The sequence below is a fragment of the Oryctolagus cuniculus genome, chromosome 10, assembly GCF_051225735.1.
Source record: "Oryctolagus cuniculus isolate XC-2025 breed Fujian yellow rabbit chromosome 10, ASM5122573v1, whole genome shotgun sequence".
Classification (NCBI taxonomy): domain Eukaryota; kingdom Metazoa; phylum Chordata; class Mammalia; order Lagomorpha; family Leporidae; genus Oryctolagus; species Oryctolagus cuniculus.
Genome location: NC_142876.1, coordinates 27,043,960 through 27,057,042, shown reverse-complemented (window position 1 = coordinate 27,057,042; position 13,083 = coordinate 27,043,960). Strand labels below are relative to the sequence as shown.

General features: G+C 43.1%; 1 long non-coding RNA gene and 1 other non-coding gene across 2 annotated transcripts in view; both read left to right on the top strand.

Annotated features, from left to right (window-relative positions):
• LOC149123715 (uncharacterized) overlaps positions 1 to 13,083 on the top strand; it is a 96,930-nt gene that overhangs the window by 75,098 nt on the left and 8,749 nt on the right. The window contains exon 4 of the long non-coding RNA XR_016214532.1: positions 2,211 to 2,344. This is a non-coding gene — a long non-coding RNA (uncharacterized LOC149123715). The remainder of the gene's footprint in view (positions 1 to 2,210; positions 2,345 to 13,083) is intronic.
• LOC127492565 (small nucleolar RNA SNORD78) lies at positions 11,013 to 11,076 on the top strand. Its single transcript, XR_007922075.1, has one exon. It is a non-coding gene; the product is annotated as a small nucleolar RNA SNORD78 (small nucleolar RNA).

Here is a 13,083-nt window from a genome sequence, read left to right as displayed (position 1 = left end):
GCCGCAGGCAGAGGATTAGCCTATTGAGCCACGGCGCCGGCAAGTTTTCAAGTATTGTGGGCTGACATTATGGGATAGTGGGTAAAGCTATTGCCTGTGATGCCAGCATCCCATATGGGTGATGGTTCATCTCTTGGCTACTCTACTTCTGATCCAGCTCCTTGCTAATGGCTTGGGAAAAGCAGTGGAATATGACCCAAGTGCCTGGGCCTCTGTCACACAAATGAGATACTGGGATGCAGCTCCTGGCTCCTGACTTCAGCCTGGTCCAGTCCTGGATATTGTGGCCATCTGGGGAGTGAACCAGCAAATGGAAGATCTCTCTCTGTCTCCCTCTCTGTATAACTCTGCCTTTCAAATAAATAAATAGATCTTTAAAGAAAAAGAGTTTTTGAATTTTTTTAAAAAGATTTTATTTATTTATTTGACAGGTAGAGTTACAGACAGAGAGTGAGAGACAGAGTGAAGGGTCTTCCAGCCATTGGTTCACTCCCCAAATGGCCGCAACAACTGAAGCTGAGCAGATCTGAAGCCAGGATCCTGGAGCTTCTTCCAGTCTCCCATGCGGGTGTAGTGGCCCAAGCACTTGGGCCATCTTCTATTGCTTTCCCAGGCCATAAGCAGAGAGCTGGATTGGAAGAAGAGCAGCTGGGACTTGAACTGGTATCCATATGGGATACTGGTGCCTCTGGCAGAGGCTTTGCCCACTATGCTACAGCCCCCCCAAATTTTCTTTTCTGGAGTGAGCTGGATGCAGTTTTGAAACTGTAGGTCACTGTGTGGAGCTCTTTGATCCTGTTAATTTAAGACATCCTAATTCTTTGATTGTCTTCAAACACTATGCTGATAAGAAGATGTCCCGAGACTTTCCTCTACCATATATTTGTCTAAGGCCTAATAGTTTTTCCACACTATAAAATCTTTTAGAGGAGGAAGCACAATTTGTGCATATAAAAGCACCCATCTTTCCTAATACTGACCTGAGAGTCGTATAAGTGACTGTGCTTGATAAATGGGTGACTTTGTGGGAGTTGAGCTTAGTACAAAGAGCAGTTCCAGAATTGTACACAAGACCAGGGTCATAGTGCATGACCTAGATTTCATTGTCTAGATTTTCACTTCCTGGCTGAGTGTCTGAGCTTCAGTACTCTGATCTCCTGGCAACTGTGGGTGGTAACAATGACCTTGCGTGGAAGAGTAAGATAATATACATGGTGGAGTTTCTTACCCGGCATAAAACAAGCTCCAAGTTACAGGAGACTGTAAAATAGTGACCCTTTCCATAGTTCTTGTCAATCTTAAGTTGTTTATTACATTGTACCATTCTCCAAGGGGAATGAAGGAAACCAGAGTGTCTGAGACTCCACCAAGCCACACTTGCACTCATTAACGGCATTGTCATGAGGAGCAGGAAGTTTTCTTTTTTGATGCAACACCCAGAGATGGTGCCCAGGATGGCACCACAAGCATTCACTTGGGATTCTTCATGTCTTCCCTATTCCAGTTCTGTCCCCTCAGGTCCCGTGCTGGCATCAGGGCTGGGGGTGTTTTAGTTCACCATCCGTGTCCTTGCTGTTGTCCTTGCTGTTGAAGAATAGAGGTGTGTCATTACACTCCGTCCAAAAAAGTTTAGTGTGAAATGGAAGTGTGTGATGGAACTTGACAACTGTCTGTTGACTTGAAAATGAACACCTCACCTCCAGCTTGGTGTTTCTACTTAACAAGAGCTTCATCTCATCATCTGTCTTTCAGCAGCACTGTGCCCCATTGTGCAATTAGAGCCTCTCCCTATCTAATTAGCCACAGCTGCAACTTGGCATGGTCCACCTGCCCTTTCCACACTCTGGACTTGTTGAGTTCCAGAACCTCTGCATTGCCCCTTGGACAGTCAAGGTGCCCTTGGGGAGCATTTTAAGTAGGTAAAAGGTGTTAACAGTGTTCCACTCTTACTAGTGTCTTTATTCTGACCATGGACTTCCCAGGAATGCCAAACACAATGCACTCAGAGGGAACAGTAAAATTCTTAGGATTTTCATGGCTGCCTCCTGCTCTGTCAAACCAATGGCTCCTTCTCCTTCCCCCACTGCTGCAGTGACAATAAGAAGCAATAAATTAGCCCAATCATTTTACTCTCCGATGACCAGGAGGTGAGATAATGTACTTCCAAGGCAACACAGTGCCATCACCTTCTCATCTCCTCTTTCTTGCAGAGAATTTACAGCTGCAAGGAATTTGACAGACTATTTTATTCCAAGTTCCAGAGGTTCCTGTTGAATAAACCTGGGGTGAGGTCAAGTATGTGCATCTGGAAAAAGCTTCAGTTGGTGCTCACATGTCACCCTGGGTAAGCACTGTTGCTCTCATATGATAATTATGATGCTTAAAAGCCGCACTGTCAAATTCAGTAGCCATGAGCCTCCTGAGGCAATTTAAATCTTATTTTTAAATTTTTATCTATTTAAAAAATATTTATTTGAAAGAGTTACAGAGAGGGACACACACACAGCACACAAACAGAGAGAGAGAGAGTTATCTTCCATCTGTTGGTTCACTCTTCAAATGGCTGCAATGGACAGTATTGAGCCATGCCATAGCCATGAGCTGGGAGCTTCATCTGGGTCTCCCATATGAGTGGCAGGGACTAAGCACTTGGGCCATCTTCCACTTCTTTCTCAGCCCATCCGCAGGGAGCTGGATCAGAAGTAGAGTAGTCTGGACATGGACAAGCACCCATGTGGGATGCCAGCGTTGCAGGTGGTGGCTTTACCCATTATGCCACAATTCTTTCCCCTAAATTTTAATAAATTAAAATGAACTAAAATCTAAAATCAGTTCCTAAGTCATACTAGCCACTTTTACGCACTTACAGCTATATGCTGCTGGTGGCTACCATGTGCAACAGTGCAGATATAGAATATTTCCATCATCATACAAAGTTCTACTGAAAACTATAAAGTATAAGTCACATGTGGTTACTGTTCATCTTCAGTGAGGAAGCAGTGTTTTGGGAAGCAGGGCAGGTTTGAGAAGGTGGAGGGAGGTCTTGGGACTTGCCTTTGCTGAGGGGGAAAGTATGAGTCAGTGGACATTTCTCTAGTGTCCAGATTGTCAGTCCATTCAGATTTGATTGAATATGCAGCCTGTAGTTCATAAACTGATGTGAATGCTACCTTGTAGTGACATACTCATTCTACTCAGTTATATACTGCTACTCAGTTTTCTAGTTTGTAAAGTACCTTCATATTCATTGACTTACATTGTGCTCACAATAACTATAGGACTTAGGCAGGAAAAGTAATATTCCCATTTAATAGCATGAGAACACAAATGCTCATTAATGGCAGAATAGTTATATAAAGAATTAGCATCCATGAGAGGGGTATATTTAGGTATACCTATTGACTAGGAGGAATTTCCCTAAGCTTAGGTTGATTGAAAAAAGCAGGTATAGTAAAATGCATAACATCGTGTTGATTTTATTGCATGTTTGCTGTCTGATCTGTTTCTTAGCCCTCCCCTGATTTCCTCTGTGCAGCACAAAGGATTACCCTTGAAGACTGTGTTTCCCACACTCCTGTGTCAGTTGTGCTCTAGTTGAGTTTAGCCAGTGGGAGTGCTTGGTGCATTGCTATGGGGCGGCAGCCACAGAGAAGCCAGGGTATCCACCTGGGGCAGTAATGCCTCTCATGGCACTGGCCCCACTGGGCAGCTTTGTTGTGCCAGCTCCCAGTGGGTGTCCCCAGCTGCTGGGATAAGATAACATTACCTCCTTTGTATTTCCAGCCTAGGGCTCATAGCAATGCCTTCTCATGAGACTCTCCAGGATGACTGCCATTTCATGTTTAGCTCCTTAGCTCATATCACCAGTGTAACCACTAACTGGCATTCAGTTCTTTCAGTTTGACTTACAATATAATGGCTTCTGTTTTCCTGATTGGGTCCTGGCTGACATGAATGTGTTCTTTCCATGTAAACAATGATTGTGAAATGAGACTGCACATGGCATGTGTGCATGTGTGATTATGTGAGCATGGAGAAAATCATGAAAGAATAAGCACTACATTGTATGCATGCAATAAGAGGTTCACTAAGAGTGCCCAAGGTAGGGGGAGAGAAGGAAGAAAAAGTTGAAGCTGAGAAAAAATACTTCACTAAATGCATCCGATGTTAACATGTATGAATTTGCATAAAATCTTGTGTGTCTGTATTTAATAAGAGAGATATTAAAAACTTGTTGAAGCTGTTTACTGACCCACCCATAGATCAGTGATCAGTGGAGCTAGAACCTGAACCCAGATCTTCAGAAGTCAAACTTTGGTCAGAATAGTGCTCCAAAACCCAGATTCTAGAGCCAGCCTAGCAGCGGCCATTATCCTGGCTCTGTCACTTACTGCCTGTGTTTCCTTGGCCTGGGGTTCTCATTGCTAAAGTGGAGAGAATGATAGTGACTTCTTCTTAGAGTTGTTGAAAGAACTAAATGGGTTAATATTTTCAAATCACTTACTCCAGTGCTTGGCATACAGTAGGTCCAATATGAGTGTCCAAGGGTTTTTTCCTGTATATCATTTAGTTGTATGAAATACATGAATAAATTGTAGGTATTGCTATCATTGTTTTAATTTTTGCATTTGCATATGTAGGATAAGATCTGATCAAAGGACTCAACTCTATAAACCAAATAATGTGTCTTTACTAAGGTAGTGAAAAAAGATGAAGGAAATTGAAATAAAAATGACACTTTGGGGACTCTAAGTGAAATGAAACTAAGTATGAAAACATCTTTATGTACAAATATGTTTATTGCTTCATTTTCATGATAGCAAAAGATTGGGAGCCACTTATATGTCTTACCATGAGGGATTAATTAACTGTTAGATATCTTTTTTGACGGCTCATCATAAACTTACTCAATTGCTTAAGAAGGTAGGTAAAAACATGTTAAGTACGCTTTTTGTAGTGTTATGTGGATATACAGATTTTTAACTTATACATGATTGTATTAAGATAAAATTATTGCATAGAGAAAGTCTAGAATGACAGATATACTTTTATAATAAAGAGAAAAGATCACACACTTCATAGCAGACAATCAGAGACTGATTTTAGATGAAGACTAATTTGGTCCTGACTGATATCAGCAGTCTTGTGGTCTCCAGGCATCCCTTGTTATATAAGTCTGGACTCATTTGGGGGTAAAATAGAGGTCGGAGGCAGTGCATTGGCCTGTGTGTCTTTTTCATGAGTTGGTATGTCATTAGAGTGTCTGTGTGCAGGGAGAAACCTATCAATTTAAGGGAAGATTGTTCCAAGATTTGTGGAATGACCAAGCTAAGGATGAAGGAAATGGAAAGAAAATTCTTCACTACCTTGCATCCTTTTTTTTCCCCTCCCCATAATAAAGGTTCAACTCTGGGCCAGGACTAGAATGCCATTCTACTCAGGGCAGGGTCCCAGCAATCTAGATAGCCCTGATTAAGCTCTGCATTAGAGCGTCTTGAAGAATTAGTTGTTCTTTCTCCCAAAGCACTTAGCATATTTTGCCTTGTACTTGTGTAATATCTTCACTCTAACAACTCTTGATTGAGATAATTTCCACCCTATATAGCTTATCTCTCTAACACGTGCAATTCACTTGTATTTAGTATATCACAGAGCTGTGCAACCATCCTCACTTATTCTGGAACACATTCATCTCCCAATAGCAGTCACTCCTATTGTCTGCTTCTGTTAGTCCCTGACAACTGCTAATCTGCTTTCTGTCTTTCAGAATTTCCTTTTTATGGACATAACAGATAAATGGGCTCATACAGTTTGTGGTTTTTTGTATCCAGTGCGTTCATATTGTAGCATTGATCAATACTTCATTTCTTTTTATTGCTGAATAACATTGTATTGCTGGTCATGGTATCCTTAGCTTTATATTCCTTAACAGTTAGTAGAGTACCTAACACATAGGAAGCATGTATAATAGTTTCTTAAGTATTATAAGTTGATGATTTTCTCCTTTAAATATTTCTTTTTAGACAACTACAGTCAATCATTTTTATCTTGACATGTAACATTCAAATTTTCTTAACTCAGCAAGCATCCCTAACTTAAATAAACCAGATCAGTAACTTCTAGTTTCTTCCCCTTCCAGTTTATTCTCTGCTGACAAGATTTAGCCTCTTAAATAATTACTTCACATAGTCAATCTCTTGTACAAAACATGTAATGGCTTTCCATGTCTATGATTTATTTGATCACTTACTCAACAACAACATTGTGAAGGCTTCTTCCATTCTAGGAACTAGGTTAGGGCTAGAACTTAGAGGGCCGGGGCTGTGGTGTAGCTGGTAAAGCTGTCACCTGCAGTGCTGGCATCCCATATGGGCACCAGTTCAAGGCTTGATTGCTCCTCTTCCAATCCAGCTCCATGCTGATGTGCCTGGGAAAGCGGTGGAAAATGGCTCAAGTCATTGTGCCTCTGCGCCGGCATGGGAGACCTGGAAGAAGCTCCTGGCTCCTGGTTTTGGATCAGCCCAGCTCCAGCCATTGCAGCCTTTTGGGGGAATGAACCAACAGATGAAAGACCTCTCTCTTTTCCCTCTCTCTCCCTCTCCCTCTGCTTCTCTGTAACTCTGCCTTTCAAGTAAATAAATGAGTCTTTAAAAAAAGAAAGAGCTTAGCTCTACACAACACAAGTGTACTTTCTGTTTTCACGACGCTTATAGTCATTAGATGAGAAATCATAGAAATAAGTATGAATTATGGAAATTATATGAAGGACAAATTTATATTGTATTTAATTTGGGAGATGAAGAAAGTCTCTGGTGAGGGGCATCCTGAACACTGAGTAGACACTAAGAAGGGAAGAATGGAGGGATGTAGGGTTAACTTGTGAAGCCCCACTAGCAGGAATGTGCTTGGTAATTTCCAGGAAAGAGAAATCCGGCCATGGTGGCTGGGCATTGTGAGAATAGACATGGGTGACAGAGTTTTGGCTACTGAATTAGGCAGGGACCAAAGTATTTATCCTCGTGTGTGTTTTTTTTTTTTTGTTTTGTTTTGTTTTTCTTTTTAAGGGTTATTGATCTTCTCTCAAGTGCAATCAAATGCCATTAATGTGTTTTAAGCAGGGAAATGTTAAAATTCAATAATTGTTAATTAAAAATCATTCTAGAGCATGCAGAGAAGGGAAAGCAGGTAGGAGAGGTCTTAGAGGTCCAGAGGAGAGCTGCAGGCTGGTGTCAGTGTGTGGATGGGTCCAAGGTCATACTGCACGTAGAATCTATGGGACTTTGTCGTGGGTTAGATAAAAACACTGGGAAAAAGAAAGAGGCCCAAGATGACTCTCATTTTTGTGATATGAGCCACTGAAAACACTATTTGCTGAGATGAGAGCTCCTGGAAAAGCAGTTTATTGGCCTGGGAGAATCAAGAGCTCAATTTTGAACACATTAAGTCTGAAATGCTCATGAGACATCCAAGTGGAGATAGCAGATAGACAGATGGCTATTCCTATCCGAAGCCCAGAAGAGAGGTCTTGGCTGGAGGTACATATCTGGGAGTCTTTGGCACCTGAAGGGCTGTGGGCTGTTTGAAATTGTTAAGAGAGAAAACAATGAGTGAGGGGTGAAGAGGGCCCAGGTCCCAGCCCTGATTAACTCCAGGAACATTCAGGTGGTGGAGGAGAGCCAGCCAGACAGCCTGAGCAGGAGTATCCAGAAATGGAGATGGGAAGCCAGGAGAGTGAGGTGTGGAGCCGCAGAAGCTGTGAGAAGACAGCTTTCCCAAAAAGGAGACACAGCTGTGTTGAATGCTGCTGCGAGGGCTAGTAGGAGCTTGTCAGTGGCGTGACTGTTGATGCGCCCGATCATAGCAGGTTTTGCGGAATGTGGGCAGTACGTGGTAGACCAGAGTAAGGTGCAGAATAAAGGTGAAATGAGGAACTGGAGACAGGGTATGTAAAACCTTCTTTTGTTTGGTGTGCCTGTCAAGGAAAATAGAGAAGTGGAACAATCATTGAGCCCAGGAAGGTTTTCAGTTCTTCTTTTTGGCTTCTTTGTTTATATTTTAGGATAAGAAGAAGTGAAACCTATTTGGGTGCAGGTAGAGAGTAGGTTGAAGATCCTTGGAGGACCGAGAGGTGATATTGATGTTACCAGTTCCCAAGAAGGTGGTCACATGGAGATGGACTGCACCTTTAGCAGTGTGAGGGATTGCAATGGGATGACGCAGAGAGAAGATGGGCAGAGAGACAGACAGGCTGGGGTCTTAGTAGTGAGCAGGTGAGGCATTTGCTTCTAGTGGACTTCTGGTTTCCTCATGATATGAGAAGTAAACATCCCTGAAAGTGGAAAGGTGGGAAAGGCCATCCCACCAGAATTATGATATGTATGTAGAAGGGGTAAAAGAACCACTACTCACAATAGAGATACAAGAAAAAAAATCCTAACTCCTTGGCTTGGCTTCTACTTGTACAAATACTCCCCATTACACACCAAGACAAATAAGACAAGTTTCTTATGTGGGACATAGCCACAAATACTACACATGATTTAATTCTGATTAAAATTGAAACAGGAGAATGCAGGATGGATCGTGCAAGAAAGGAGACGCCCCTAAACCAGTATGGGCACTGGGAAGCACAGGGGATACCATAGGCTTTGCTAGTGTTTTGTGGTGGCCTTAGAGCCAGAGCCAAAGGAAAAAACAAACAAACAAACAAAAACCCACCTGAGTCAGATGACAACAGAGCTATCAGGTTTAGCTAGGCCAAAATGTCAGGAGAGGTGAGAAGACAGGTTGGGTTGGTGTGAGAAACTCCAGAGGGTTCAGCAAGAGTGGAGTCTAATGTGAAGGTAGGGTGGTGGGTTGTGGTAAGTGATGGGCTTGGGGAGTTGGCAGAGAGAGGACCCTGGAGGCCATGAATGTGTTAAAGCCCTCAGATTGTCTTCTGCATGTGTTGGTGAACCACTGCAAGGGTCTGCATAGGGTAGCGGTTGGATTTTCCCTCATATATATATATACACACACATATATATATATACTTTTAAAGATTTATTTATTTATTATTTGAAAGGCAGAGTTACAGAGAGGCAGAGAGAGAGAGAGAGAGAGAGAGAGAGAGAGAGAGAGGTTTTCTATCTGCTGGTTCACTCCCCAAATGGTTGCAATGGCTGGAGCTGCGCTGATCCGAAGCCAGGAGCTCCCATGTGGTTGCAGGGGCCCAAGCACTTGGGCCATCTTCTACTGCTTTCCCAGGCCATACCAGAGAGCTGGCTCAGAAGAGGAGCAGCTGCGACTCATATGGGATGCTGGCACTGCAGGTGGTGGCTTTACCCGCTATGCCATAGTGCAGAGGCCCCTTTCCCTTTTATACTAATCAGGCTAGTGTTAAAAGTGATTTGAGGAACTGGGGGGATGTGACGGAGGCGGGGAGGTTGGTTAGCCAGCTGTGGCTGTAGTCCAGATGAGAGGCGGGATGAGATGACGGTCTACCCCAAGCCTTGGGAAGAAAGTTCCTAGTGATAGGAACTTTTTCCTTGTGCCAGCAGTGAGGAGAGGGAATATCTGACCCTTTTAGCTTCCACAGCAGGAGACAGAGATTTCCCTCCCAACGATACTCCTACAGAAGGGAAGTCCACCAAATAGGAGGTTTTTATTATACTGATGAATGTAGAAAGTAACGACAGATATTCACTCCATTATTCATCCTATAACTTTCCTTTTTACTCACATGTTTAGAAGATTTTTCAGGGGCCAGTTCTTTGGCATAGCAGGTAAAGCCACTGCCTGCAGTGCTGGCATCCCATATGGGTACCAGTTCAAGACACGGCTGTTCCACTTTCAATCCAGCTCTCTGCTATGGCCTGGGAAAGCAGTGGAAGATGGCCCAAGTCCTTGGGCCCCTGCGATACCTGGAAAAAGCTCCTGGCTCCTGGCTCCTGGCTCCTGGCTTCGGATTGGTGCAGCTCTGGCCATTGCAGCCAATTGAGGATTGAACCAGTGGATAAAATACCTCCTCCCCACCCCTCGCACCTTTCCCTCTCTCTGTGTAACTCTGACTTTCAAATAAATAAATAAATCTTAAAAAAAAAGATTTTTCAAGTTGGCAAGCACAGATTCACCATCTTTTTAAGTGCAAGATCTACTTACCAAGTAGATCTCAAAATCTACTTTGTCTGGATCATCTGGATCAACCCCAACAGGTCTGACCCATCAAGGAACTTCTAAACTTTGTTGCCTCTAAGGAACAAACCACGACTTTGACTTTTGTGGCTTCCTAGGTTTTGGCCAAGGTCGTGCCAATTTCTAGCCTCACCAGCCTTTCTACAGAGTGATTCAAGTTCATCATGCTATTTTTTTCTGAGTTTGTTTTCAAGCTACACAGAAAACATAAACCTGTGTATTCCTAGTCCTGGGCTTTCTAGGACCAAATCATAAATGCATTTAGTTTTAGATAATAGAAATATTATTATATTCCAAATATATTTTGAATCGGTTAAATACTAACAGATAAGGGGAAAAAAAGCCTTCATCTGTTTTGCACCTATTACATACCAGTAACTGCATAGGGAACTTCTTCACTAAAGGTAGTTTTTTTTTTCCATAGATTTATTTATTTATTTGGAAGGCAGAGTTACACAGAGGCAGAGTCAGAGGCAGAGACAATTATTCCATCTACTGGCTCACTCCCCAGATGACCTCAACAAATGGAGCTGGGCTGATCTGAAGCCAGGAGCCAGGAACTTCTCCTGTCTAGGTCTCCCATGTGGGTGCAGGGGCCCAAGGACGTGGGCCATCTTCTACTGCTTTCCCAGGCCACAGCAGAGAGCTGGATCAGAAGAGGAGCAGCCAGGTATTGAACTGGCAGAAGGTAGTTGTCTTCAGAGTAAGATGGTCTTCCCTGGTTTTTCTCAATTGTCCCATTGATTGCTTGGCACTAGCTACATTGAATAAGTTACTTTGGCAGTTTCTTTTAGAGTGTGAGAATAATTGTGTAGTGTATGATTAGGAAGATTTTCCAATTGTAATGATGTTGATCAAATGTCTGATCTGAAAAGAGCATGTAGACAAATGTGTACTGAAGAACAAAGCAACAACAAAAAAACCAAAAAGCCCAAACAAGAACCACCACCACCACCAAGAACAACAACAAAAGAAGAAGAAATAAAAGAAAGTTTTTCCCGAAAGGACAAGGAAATAGTTCATGGACGGTCAGCCACCACAGGTTAATGAATAGGGGACAGGAATCCAAACGTTGAAGTTAAAATATGCTGAGCAATGCATAATTGCCAGGCGTGATAGGCAGAAACTAGAGGTACAGGCAGAAAAGGCAGGTAACAATTTACAGCAACAAGAGGGCCACAGTGTGCAGACACCTACAGAGACCATCAGGTAGGACCACATATTTAGGAAATTAAACAAGTGCCCTGAGTCAGTTGCACACCTTGAAGGTTCAAACACAGCAAGTTGGGGCAGGCTTCCACATGAATCATTGTTGTCTCTTGCCATCCCTGGACTAAGGGTGAGCTGGGTATTTCTGTTCTGGAGTTTATGGCAAAGTTGTATTCCTCAGCTCCTTGACCTTCCCTTAACACGCCCACCCCAAGTACTTCATAGCTGACCCGAGAGCCACACCTGCTGTATGGACCTCACTTGGGTTCACCATGTTGTTTCCTTTGTGCTGTACAAAACAGAAGTGGGGCATGAAGAGGAAGGTGAATGAGATAAGGGAGTGCCACTTCCCTGGGAGAAACTCATCTACTTGCAGACTTGCAGTCAGAACCAAGGCTTCCCTGGAAAAATTCTGCAGAGCATGGACATTGCAATGAGTACTCTCAGTGGAAATAAACAACCTCGTTAAAAAGAACATAGCCTGTTACTCACCCTCACCCCGCTGCAGACAAGCAGCAGTGGCAATGATTCACCCTGGAACATTTGGTAACTTACGCGTTACCTCTCTTTGGGTATCTGCTTGTGTATTTATTTAGTTTTCTAAAGATCTGTCAGGTCAGACAATGGATGTTTATTCTTTAAGACCTTGGGTTCTGGAGTCAAGCATTGAATTTCTGTGGCCTTGGGCAAGTTGCTTAACTTCTCTAAGCCTGGATTCACTCATTTGAGTAATGTGAGAAGAAAGTGTACTCTTCCTGTAGAGAGTAAGTTCAGGATTAATTCTGTCCTTCCCCCATCCCCCACCCCCAAGCCCAGCTTCTGCCTTAAATCTCTTATCCAGGATACTGAGCCACAGTGAAAGCCCTGGATGGGTCTGGACCTTATACCTTTGCTCCTTAACTCCAGAGTATGCTTCTGTCCTAAGCAGGGACTGGCCTGTTTGCTTTCTTTTGGCCCCTAATTTGATTTTGCAAAGCCAAATATGTCTCCCAGAAGTAGGAATCTGCAGCACCAAATAAGAGAGAAAGCTAAAAATCTAAGACAGTGGCAGAAAAGCAGCTTCCAATTCACAGAAATCATTTGTCACATCCAATAGTAGAAGTAGTTGTCCCTGTGAGGGTTACTCCTACTAAACCAACATAAATCAGAATTATAGGAAAGTAGAGAGAGGTTATCTCTTAAGTTCACTTTTTCAGGTTTTTAAAAAAGGTTTATTTATTTGAAAGGCAGAGTTACAGACAGAGAGAGGGAAAGACAGAGAGCTTTTTCTCTGTCTTCCATCTACTGATTCACTATGCAGATGGTCTCAATGGTCAGAGCTGAGCTAATCCGAAGCCAGGAGACAGGAGTTTCTTCTGGGCCTCCCATGCGGGTGCAGGGGCCCAAGGGCTTGGGCTATCTTCTAGCTGGATTGGAAGTGGAGCAAAAGGGACTTATACCGGCGCCCATATGGGATAACAGCACTGCAGGTGATGGCTTTACCCACTGCGCCACAGCACTGGTCCCACACCTTTCGTTTTTTAAGCCTAAATCTTCCTACTATGGTACTATCTGCGATATGCTACCATATATTGATTGTTGATCAGAGGATAGTCCCCATACCTTAGGAGAGCACTCATGTTGCAAGCAGTTGTCTCCAAGATGGTGTCCTGTTTCTCCCATAGGCTGATTTTATAATAAGTCAGGTACTTCTGGAGATGA